Here is a 12588-nt window from a genome sequence, read left to right on the forward strand (position 1 = left end):
GAAAGATAAACAAGAAACTAATAGTTGGAGAGATTACTAAATAAATCAACAATCTTCCTCTGAATTTTAGAGGTACAACTCCCTCATATGATCTAATTCTTATTTTCTGGGGTATGATTTTAACTAGAAAGCAGGAAAGGGAAAGATATAGCGCTCTCTCACATTGCAGGGAGAGTAGAACCTGGGATGAGTCTAACAAACGAGAATATGAACAACACACAGTTTTACCACAGTGCGATTAATTGACAAAACAAGAAGAAATGCAATGTAAATAAACTAAATTCTAAGTATGCAGAATTCAAAGTCTCTACACCACCCATTTTAACAATGTCAAACAGATGAGAACCAAGTGAAATTGTAGTAATTCAAAGCTTACTTCCATCATAAAAGAAAATAGAAAACTCAAAGTTTTGATATGTATTAATTCATTCAAAAGATATTCAAAAAATGGTTCGAAGTCCATCCACACTACAAAACATAGCTAATCATACAAAACATTACAGTACCTTTTCTTCTCTTCCTCCCCTCTCATTCTAATCTGTCTTCTACTTATTTATAGATAAAGGTTCTTTCATTTTTCAAGAAATGGTTTTATAAAGTAATGATCCTTAAAATGATCATTTCAAACAAGTTTTTTGAGAAAAACAAATAAAATTAACAGATAAGCCTCATCACAAAATCTAATTCATAAAAGCCTACCAATTTCATGCTTCCTCTTCATCAAGCACCGGGTTGTGACTTGCAATTTGACTATCAATCATTTTCGCTATTATCTCATCTTCATCCCGTATGAGTTCTCAAGTAAGGTCACTCAGATCAGGAGAATATCATCTTCCAGGTGTTCAACATCTGGCTGGATCATAGGACCTTTAACTTTCAACATCATCCTTAGTGTTGTTTGAAAAATAAATTTCCAGGAATCTTCTTTGTAGTGAGTTCTTCTTGTGGACACCATTCATGTTCCTCAAGCCTGCTCTGTGATTTTTCCTAATAGAATGATAGTTTTTCTATATTTGCCAAAATCAATGCACTTTTCCATACAAAAGACAACAATTCTTAGATGATATTTTCTTGTTCACTTTCTGGACACTTTAAGCCTGGATTCTCAAATGGTAGCTCACCATCATGGGGCAAGACCATTCTGATAGAGGCAACTCATGATAGCATACATTTCTTTGACCAGTTTCAAAGGTAGCATATTAAATTTGGTCAGCAAGAGAGATAATATAAAGTGTTACCACACATGTCGCCACCTTGACGTGTCCTTAACTACTTAAGTTATCATTAATGATGACTCTTTGTGTATCTCACTATGATTTGTTTCTTGGATGGTGTGTATTGGATGACAGTAAAATGGACTAGAGTTGGTAATGGTAGAGGTGACTGCCTTTACTGAGTAGATAAACTTAATCAATTTCCACTGGTGATTAATTATGACTCACCTCCTATCAATACTCATGTCACCACCTTAGTAGGCCTACTATATCAACCTTTAGGTCATGTTCTTGAGAAATGAGCCAACTTCTATGTCAGGTATGTGGTTTGCCCTTGAAGACTTCATGAATTATAGAATTTGATGACAAAACAAGGCATGTTAGGGAATGGGACATATTCGCAAATTTCAAATTGGTTCAAAAATCATTTAGAAACTTGACCTCTTATGGGTTTTTGTAAAGGGTTATTGGACATTTGTGAGTTTCCGCAACCATGTCAGGTGGTCGAGAACTTATGAAGCCTTAGAACCCCATGGCAAGGTTAAAATAAAATGCAAGGGATTGGACCCATGATTCAAATTATTAAAGCGAATGAAGGGAGACCCTAAAGAAAAACCTCAAGAAATGAAAAGACTTGCGACATGGTGAAAAAATTTAAATTTCATGAATAACACACTAGTGCATTTGGGTCAAGATTTGGACAGCCAATCATCGGATTTCTAACCACATTTCGTCACACTGCCGACAAAAATGGCCATAAAAAACTTTGCTTCAGAAGTTCTGACTATCCTCATGGTCATCGCAATTTTGACATTACCACAACCTTTCTGATGGCCACCATGCATGCTCATTCCACGAACGAATACCGTCGCCATCTCGGGTTGTCATCGGAATTCCGACACCAAAGTATAAAATTCCGACAGAGGAGTGTCATGGGATGCAAAGCATCCTTGTCAGGCATTTTAGTAGTGGGTGTCGGAATTCCGATGACGAGAGATGATGTGGGTCGAACGGCTTTGCCATCGGTGCATGAAAGCATTGAACGAGTTCTACTTTTAAAAATTACATGAAACATTTTTAATTTATTTGATTCAGTGTTATTTGCAAAAAATGATTATCAATGATGTTTCCTTTCTCCAAGAATTGTCTATGACCTTTCTGTCAAATAATATGTAACATCAAATGACTAAATCTTTTCATTACAAATGCTTATTTTATTTAATTATTATCTCAGTGTGAATTAAAATTTATATCCGTACGGAAGAAGAAAATACAAGTCCAAGAGTCATGTGCAAGCAAATTTCCTAAAAGAAAGAAAGCAGGCATTATCTTGAATGACATGGAAACAAGCTCATCTGCTGCCTAGAAGAGAGCAATTGGAGAATGGCAGAGGAAAGTGTTTAAGGGTGATAAATAGATAGATAGTATGCAATACAAACAAACAATGTCTGGAGTGTTTGATGTGACGTCTCTAATTTATGTCCAGAGGGTCTAACTAGTTTTGACATTGTTTGTTTGTATTGCATACTATCTATCTATTTATCACCCTTAAACACTTTCCTCTGCCATTCTCCAATTTCTCTCTTCTAGGCAGCTGATGAGCTTCTTTCCATGTCATCAAGATAATGCCTGCTTTCTTTCTTTTAGGAAATTTGCTTGCACATGACTCTTGGACTTGTATGTTCTGCTTCCGTATAGATATAAATTTTAATTCACGCTAAGATAATAATTAAATAAAATAAGCATTTGTAATGAAAATATTTAGTCATTCGATGTTACATATTATCTGACAGAAAGGTCATAGACAATTCTTGGAGAAAAGAAACATCATTGATAATCATTTTTTGCAAATAACACTGAATCAAATAAATTAAAAATGTTTCAAGTAATTTTTAAAAGTAGAACTCATTCAATGCTTTCATGCACCGATGACAAAGCCGTCTGACCCACACCATTATGCATAATAGAACAAATCAATATGATAGGCTATTATAAAGAATATATACAAAAATATGAAAGAACATTAAATTACCATTACAAACCCATAAACCATTAAATAGTGAAAATAGATATAAATTTGTAAATGTCTTCCTATAAACACCACAACCATAACCAAAACAAAAAAAATTCTTACCCGCAAAAACTTAGCTGGTGAGTTGCAAGTCTACAACATCTCTCAGATGATCAAACCGTTTCTTAATTTTGTTCTTCTGGTTAGTCAATGGATTTAGTTGCATGTTCAAGTTTACTATTTGAAGCCTTCTATTTCACTATATTTGAGACATAATAAAATTCTTGTGAGTAGGAAATTGATTGAGGAGTTACGTGTGAAGAATTTGGCAAAGTAAATGATGACAATCAAACTCAAATTTTATTTGTCTTGATTAAAGACTTTTATACTGATGGCATTAAATTAAAGTTCTTTCTCTATTTTTTGGTGATCTCTAGAGCAGAGGTTGCTTTGCATTGACCTGGGATACATTTAACTTGTGTTGTATCTGCGGAAATATGTATCTTAGGACAATGCAATGCAACTTCTGCTCCACCAATACCAGATAGAAGAGAAAGTACTTTAATTTAAAGCCATCACAATAAAATGCTTTCAAGATTTATATTAGGTATAAAAGGAAGCCTACCCTATCATTTGAAGGGGTTTACCTACAATTCAGGTGATCTCTTAATTATAAAATCAATTCAATTCCAAGTGAACGTGCAATCAAGCATTCATCAAGAATTGAAGGAGAAATCAAGTTAATAAAGATATTTAATAAAGATATCATCTTTTAAATTAAGAAATGGGTAGGAGAGTAAGAATACAAACCTTCCATATTGCACACTTCAAGGTATATTAAAATCAGCTTAAAGAGTAAAATATTCTCAACTTACATATCATAAAAGGATCTGCTCCACCAATACCAGATAGAAGAGAAAGTACTTTAATTTAAAGCCATCGGGATAAAATGCTTTCAAGACATATAAAATCAAGTGATCTCTTAGTTATAATATCAATTCAATTCCAAGTGAATAGGCAATCAAGCATTGAAGGAGAATTCAAGTTGGTGCAGGTAAATTTGGAAGACAAAAGGACTCAATGAAGCTAGTAAAGACTTTTGAAGGTCTTAGGAGTGAAGAGCCAATCAATTATGCACACAATGAAGCCATTAAAGACAATCACCGTTAGCATAGATTGCAGGATATGCACAAGATGTGTTTGAAATGGATTTAGAAACTTCCAACCAAATGTGATTAGTGAGTATAGATGTTGTAGTGCAACTGCCCAAGTACACATGCATGCAAAATATGTAAGCTTAGATAAGGCACATGAACTATTTGACATAATGCCTCAAAGATCACCCAATATCCAATGACGGTTGGGAGAAAGAAAACATCAATTTTTTCATAATCTTAAATATTTCTTTATTCATCACTATAAATCTATTGTGAATATAGTGTCAATATTGCAGAAATTTATTCTATTATGAATGCAATATTTAGGGATGTAATCTTTATATTTTTTTTTTAATTAGGAAAAGGTCCTAATACAATCCCCAACTAATTAATCTACAGAAAGATACCACTAAAGAAAGAAATTCAATCCTCACCACTATGGTCTTGAAGGCTTTTAAGACACTTGGATTCCTATTTTGCCCCGCTTTTCCTTGACCTTATGTTAAGATAGTAAACTAGTTTGAGAGAATCCATTGGGTGGGAAATTGTGTATGGTTGCAATTATTTTCATGCATGGAAAGTGATTTAAAGTTTGGACCAATAGAGGATAAGTATTTCTTGAACCTTCAGGGACATGTGTAGAGCACCGCATGGATGTTTCTCCATTATTGAACTCTTTGAATATGTAAGTAAATTATTTTTGGTTGATGACACAGTAAGTGTGGTATTTGTCTTTTCGATATGTTGTGGATAATATTAATCAAATATGGAATTTTTTTGATGCTATATACACTATGTTTTGGATTGAATTTAGGTAAGCAAAGAGGTAATGGAAGAATAAAAGAGGTACACAAAGGAAGAAGAGTGAAATAGGTGGTTTGGGATTGAGGTTACATGTATATATGATAATTCGTATGGATAATTTGTTGTCTATAAAGAGGCAAATAAGCTATCACAACTTCAACATGAATGAATGCCTCATCTACAGAAGTAAAAGGTACCTCTAATGGTTTCAAAATTTGTCAAAATAGTTATGATATACCAAATAATCAAGTGGAATATCCTTTAGGTAGCTAATATTATCTTCAAACTATTTATTTTGATTTTCATCATATCCTTTCCATGTGAATTTCCCTTGGTTTTAGTCCCATTTTTTCTTTATTTTATATATATTCAAAACAAAATTTATAGATGCATGCCTCTACTTGTCTCACCACTCATTAATTGTTTGGGATTTTCATTCCATTCACCAAGGTTGGCATCTATTCTAAGACTTTGTGTCATGGCCAAGCTAAATTATTTGCCTCTAGTTTCTCTCCAATCTAGTCACCTAGTAGCATGTGAAATCTATCTCTTCCTAATTATTATTCTCTCCATCTTGTTAATGACCATTTCATTAATGACTCCTTCCTCAAGATTCTTTCCCAAGTAATAATGTTGCATATTGGAAAATAAATTACGCTTCTATTTTTCCAAGCTACTCTTCCTTATAATGTTTAGATTTATTCTAAAGTGCTCATTGTGACTCATGTTTACTACTCTTCCTATTAGTCTCATTCCAATATCTCCTACAGAAATATGGAATGATTACATTTATATTTTATTTGTGTCTCCTAAATATCCACAAAATTTGGAACAATAATACAATTTTTCAATAATATTTAATTGTAAAAGAAAGGATTAAAATGGAACTAAACACTCTAAATAAATTAATCAGGGTTAAAGGGATAAACTAGGATCCATCTTCTTATAGTCTAGGCCTTAGAATAGATTTTATTAACACTTCACCTTTTGCCCTTTTCTCAATTCAAGTTAGTTTAGGACAAAAAGCATCGCGAGATTGAAATATCAGATGATCAAGTTCCAGCTATTCAAGCATTCGACAATTCAACGTAAGTCCCCTTGTGATACTAGCAATCATATCAACCAACTATGTTTATCCACACGTCGTGACCCAACATACCAGAACCTTCGAGTTGTCTCAAGTGATCCTTAAGCAAATCTCCAGCATTTGAGTAACTTTGTTCAAGAGAGGATAAGATACTTGTGGGTATTTTATTCTATGTTCGCATGTGCATAAAAAACACATCAACACCTCCCACTTGTCAATGGATAAGCTAAAGTTGCTCTATACTGAATGGTTTATAAGGCACACCACTTGTTGAAGGTTTTGCAAATGGGGTGGCAAGTTGAATGGGTTTGATCTTGGGACAATCTACATGGTTAAACATGCTTGATTTAGAGTAGTATTAGTATGGGTGACCTCCTAGGAATCCCTAATGCTTCACCGCTATGAGCATCACTTTGATGAAATGAGTACTAAGTGATCCATTCTTATGAGGGGTTCATGTAAACTACTCATGAGAATGGGTCAGCTTGACTCTAAAACTATGCAAGTGAATTTTGATATAAATATCATAGTATGAAAGTCTTGTGAAAACACTCATTCTTCTAGCATTGAAAGTTGTGAGAGAGTTATTAAGGGGATTCTCGTGTGTATAGATTCAATGTATAAGTTCAAGATAGATATTGAGGTGATATTTCTTTCCTTTTGGTACATCAATCTTTAAATTGGATATTCTTTTGCCTTCATGGTAGGGAGTAAGTAATTTTTATGTCGGTTACTTTTTTCATTATTGGATTATTAAGGAAAACATAGTTTGTGAAGAGGAGGTTTTTCTTGTTATCTTATAAAAAAATTGGGTATTTGCTATTATAATAAATGATAGACAAAACAATGTCCTCTAAGGCTATTGAAAAGAAATATCTATATGATGGATTCTCTTCCCAATTTATTTTCAAAGTTATTTAGTAAATATTTGGGAAACCAAAATAGGGTATGTTGATTTGCAAAGGAAGAACTAAATACAAAAATTCCCAAAAGAAGATGTGTTAGCTAATTATTTTTACAAAGTGATTATTGTACTACCTTACTTTGTTTTGTCTTAGCTTGAAAAAAAAAGTCTAGTTTAGATTATTTTCCTATAAAGCAAAATGGTCTAACAATATTGTTATCAAATGCAAATATTTAGAAGCTATTCCATATGATATTCTTGATAAAACCATTTCTTTTATAGAATCTAGAAAGGTAAATATTTTAAGATTTGACTATGGAGATGGCCACCCAAGATCTAGAGGTCTAATGGAAAGCACAACAAAATGAGAAGATCAATATGACACGAATAAACTATATTCCTATCAATGAATTAAATTTTACAATATGAATGAATGAGATTATAAATAGAACCCCTTGATTATATAGGTCATGTAGGACAATAATAATTTGAAATAAATGTCCACCACACATCCGATCTCCTTCAAGATAAGCATTAAAATATGACTTGTACACAACCTATCTTTCCTACAATGAAGAAAATACAAATTATCTAACACCAGAAGACGCAATCAACTTCACTCCAATGGCTTCCTGAAAACCAAAGAATGATCTATCTAGCCATAGTTGGAAATTTTTCATACCATTTAAAATAATGTCTCCCATTACCAACGACTGATTGATCAATGTCAGCCCCCGTTCCCCACTGTGACCGTGGCATATGAAGATATGATTACCATATTGATGTGTAAGCTACAAGTAGAGTCTCCCACACCTGGAGGGAAGTTGATCAGCCATCAAATCAGTGACCACTTTTCTTAATGGCTTACACCGAAACAATCTTATCACTTTTAGTTTGTCTGGAAGCAAAAAAATTAATGATACCAAGGTGAGGCATGTTATGTTCCACTCAACACAAAAAGAATAAAATATTTCTGGGATCTTAACTCTGGTGACAGTTAATTTTTTTAACATGTTATCTATATTAAAGATTATTGGATAATTTTTCTAATTCTTGCTATTTTTGGAGAAGTTTGAAGGGAGGAGATAAAGGGTTAGAATGCTTAGAGAATGAACGAAGAAGAAGCCAATTCCATAGATAAAAATTATAATTATCATGGGGAGGGACATTAAAATGATATGCTTCGAGTGGGGAGGTGCATTAAAATGATATGATATGCTTTGAGTGGGAAACTCCTTATGGGAAGTGACATGGATAATGAGACCTCCTATAATTGTGTGTGGAATTTAGGTTGAGTCAAGGGAAAATAATCTTTGATTGAGCAGGTATTAAAGAAAAGAATCTTTGATTGAACAGAATCATTATCATTTGTTTTTTCTCCAAGTTATTGGACTGCTATTGATTCAATTATGTTTATTAGTTATTTCTGTAGCTTCAATTTTGTAATATTTAATTGTTTTATTCAATCTAATAATAATAATAATTGATATTTACAAAATGCTACTATTCAATAAAAATTAGATAATATGATTCTTAAACTTGCCTTAGTGGGACGATAAACTAACAAAAAAATGATACATTTTCAGATCCACTTTGACATACTATGTTAGTGGCCCTTAAATCTCCAAAAGATACAAAAAAGAAATGATAAAATGGAATCCTCCCTTTATTGGCTTTAAAACTAAACTTTGATGGGGTGGCTAGGTATAAACCTAAGATTTTTTATAATGAAGAGATTTTGTGAGCTATTTCAATTTTTTTTTATCTATTGGTCCAGAATATGAGGCTAAGTTTTAAGCCTTCTTGAATAGTTTGAATCTCTGCAAAGAGAAGAATCTTGCTAATATAGATGTGAAGTGGATTCTCGAATTTAAATAAATGCAATTAGCACACATAAATTTGTAAATTAGAAAGTTCAAAATATTACATGCTCCATTTAAAATTTTCTAGATAGCTTACACGATGTACGAGCGACTGCCAACTATACCTATGAACAATACATTTTGGAGGTCATTTTGAATGACAAAAAGAATTGGGAGAATCTATAGTTTGTAATTCATTCATATTGTATTCCCTCGGATTGACCAAGGAGATCCCAAGGTACGTTTCGGTTAATTATCTTTTCACATTCATGTGGCTGTTTTAAGTGTCCATGGCCTTTCTTTTACTCCTGCTAAGTTTCAAAGGATGGACGATGATGTAAAAACTTAAACCAAGTGATTGTTGTAATGGATGGTGTTGTAAAGGCCATATGATAGGTCACTAATCTTTAATGTTTCCAAGGTAAACATTTACATGGAGGTATAGTGTATGAAGAATTTCTTATAACTTTCATTCTTATTCTCATAAAAAAACATTGTGTAGCTGGCAAACGCCTTCATCAAGGAGATGAAAGAGGTAGTTCATGATGAGAAGCCAAAAGGTTGGGTTTCTTGGTGGATATTCGATGTTAATTTTATGTCTTAACCAAGCCACCTTCTAACCATGATTAAAGATAAATATAAAAGGTTAAAACAAGACAAATATGATGAGCCCAATCTCATAAAAAATTATGCGATTTATATATATACACATTAAGACATTCCCTTAAAAGGATGAAAAAAGCAAATGAAAAAGAAATCATTTATAGAAATTTCACCATTACAGAATCAATGAACCAAATGAATCTGAATCACCACATATCCTCCCAATTTCTCCTCCGCACCACAAAAAATCTGATAAACTAAAGAAGTGATGGCCTAATATTTCAGTCAAGAAGCTATTTCTTCATCTGGTGAAGAAACTTACTCTAGTTGTTGAATGAGGATCCTCCTTCCTTCACCACATCTCTACTGCTTCTCATCAATTTGGTGACGTGCTTCCTTATCTCTGCGCCATCTTCTCCCACCAGCAACCTGTCAATGGCTCTAACAATTTCCCCCTTCTCTATTATTTCATCCTTATTTGATTCCAGAGGCATGGAGGGAATATACCTTAATTTCTTCTCTTCTTAGGGAGCTCCTTCAATAACACCAAAAACAACCAGTTTAACCAAAACGCAAGAAGGAAAAGAAAAAAATTATGAAGAAGCGTGACTCTGTCTTACCATCCTGAGCAAGGGTCCCAAGAGAGACGAGCCTCAAAATGAAGTAGCGGATGGCATAGTTAGTGATGAGCGATGCGTGGAAAGAAAGGAGAGGAATCTTATAGAAATCAACTACCGCATTTAACCCTAAACATGTCATTGCATCTACTATTATACCGGTGATCTTGTGCTCTTCTTCCCTCTTGTTGATCTCCTCCATAAGGCTCTTAATTATGGAAGGTGCCATGTTGTTATCTAATGCTTGCAATAGATTTGGAATGTTGGTGCGTTTGTCATCAAGTGGCAAGCTTTTCACACCAATATTGATCTTCCCCGCCACAATTAAACCCACAGGTTCGCTACAGAGGCAGGATTTTGTAAAGAGGCGGGATTTATGAAATGACTTTGTCTTTTTTTTTTTTTAAGTAATGCACGTTATCGTCATAATTTCGACGAACAGAGGCACTTTTTCTAAAAAACCCTAAATGTCATTGCATTATCATCGGAATTCCACTAAAATCGGGCATTTTTTTTAAAAAAAAACAAGTTTTATCACAATATACCTTCTTTGTCGGAAACCTCCATCGGAATTTTAGGCTAAATGTATTAGTGACATGGGCTCTAAATGGGGACAAGGACAGAGAACCTCAAAATCTTGAGTAAGACTAGTGCCTTATCCATTGGGCTCTAGAGTCATAAAGAATAATAGAAGGGAAGGGTGATGCTATGCAAATGGGTGGAGGGGCAACTGGGCACAAACCAAGAATGAACACACCCAAAAGAAACATGAAACCAAACTAAACACAAACATAAATATTATAAATATGTACATGGCCATAAGGCCCTACCTCAAGAATAATTACGGATACTCAAGTAAATCCATCAACGGGTTGAGAAAAGTAGGCACCTATGTGGAATAATGGATCAAAGCCATAGGATACAATTAAAAGTGATTGCTCCCCTACGATAGCTCCACTACCTAATCTCAAGCTAATGGAATGCAAAACTTTCCTTTATATACATTCATGCCCAAAAAACCATTCGTCGTGATATAATTCTTGGAAATAACCAATGATACCTTCATAATCTTCCTGAGATGATTTATAATTGTCCACTTGTAATGACTCAACTGATATGTGGTGTAGGAGCACCTAGATTTGCTTATAATCCATTTTTAGTATTTTTCATGCTTAAGTGTCTTGTTAGTTTTTCAATGTTGTCATAGGTTTTTTTGAGTCATTTCATACTTTTTTTTATCTCATTTTGTGCTTGAGAGATCAAGTTTTGTTTTCCTAAGGTTTGAGTTGTCAGTTTTGTGCTCCTAGGCCAAACAAGGCTAAAAAATGGAAAGTTACCTTATAGGCTTATCCATTCTTTGGAAAGCATTGAAACATGTTTAGAAAGTGTTTTCAATCATTCCTCGGTGATTTTCGAAGGTTGGTTGAGTTAGGTTGCTCAAATTACCACTTGGAGCAACAAAAGTTGTCATTCTTGCTTGTGAAAGTTGTCATTTTGGACACTTTTTTATAAAAAGAAGACATAAATGCCTTATGTCCATATAGGACATGATAACTACCTTCCAATACTATTTATATTCCTCCCTCTTCTTTTTATAGGGTTGCCTTTTGTACTTTCTAATCATAATCAATTGAAAGTGAAAGCATTTTTCTGGTTTTTCTTATGTTTTGAACTCCATTTGGATAGTAGTCTGTACTGGGGCTTCTCTTTTATGTACTGTACCTTTTGGAAAGTGAATTTGTTTTACATTCAATTCTCTTTATGTAATTAGTTTGCAGGTTGTGCATTTGGAAGTTGGTTGTATAAAATAGTTTTCATTTTTCTCCTTAACTACCCTGTCAAGGGTTTTGGGCTCCAAAATGCATCAACTTGTCTAAATCCAGGTTTAGGCTCCCATGAGTGGACTTAGACAAGTTTTTTTGCATATGTATAGTGTAAATATGTCATATTTTGGTCAGGGTTGTGCAAAAGAAGTGCCTTTGAGTTTATGCTAGGTAAGTTGGAGATGGACTTGGCTAGCAAATGTGAACTAAGATCAAACTTTTTTGTGCTCAAAGGTCAATTTGAGTGAGAAAACCTAAGGTAGAGGTCTATAATAGTCTCCTTGGAGTTTTAGAGGCAATGAACACACTATTTTGGGAATTTAATGTCCTTTTGAATCCAAAATTGCTTTATGAATATGTCCATGCTTTGGAATCTTGTGAAAAGTGTTAAAAATGTGTTTGGAGGTTGTTACATACTTTGGTAAAGTTTTCCATGAAGTTCTAACCATTCAAAGTTCAGATAAGACAGTGAATTAGCAATGATAGTGCATATACCAGTCATTTTA

Source organism: Cryptomeria japonica, chromosome 4 (assembly GCF_030272615.1).
Source record: "Cryptomeria japonica chromosome 4, Sugi_1.0, whole genome shotgun sequence".
Lineage (NCBI taxonomy): Eukaryota > Viridiplantae > Streptophyta > Pinopsida > Cupressales > Cupressaceae > Cryptomeria > Cryptomeria japonica.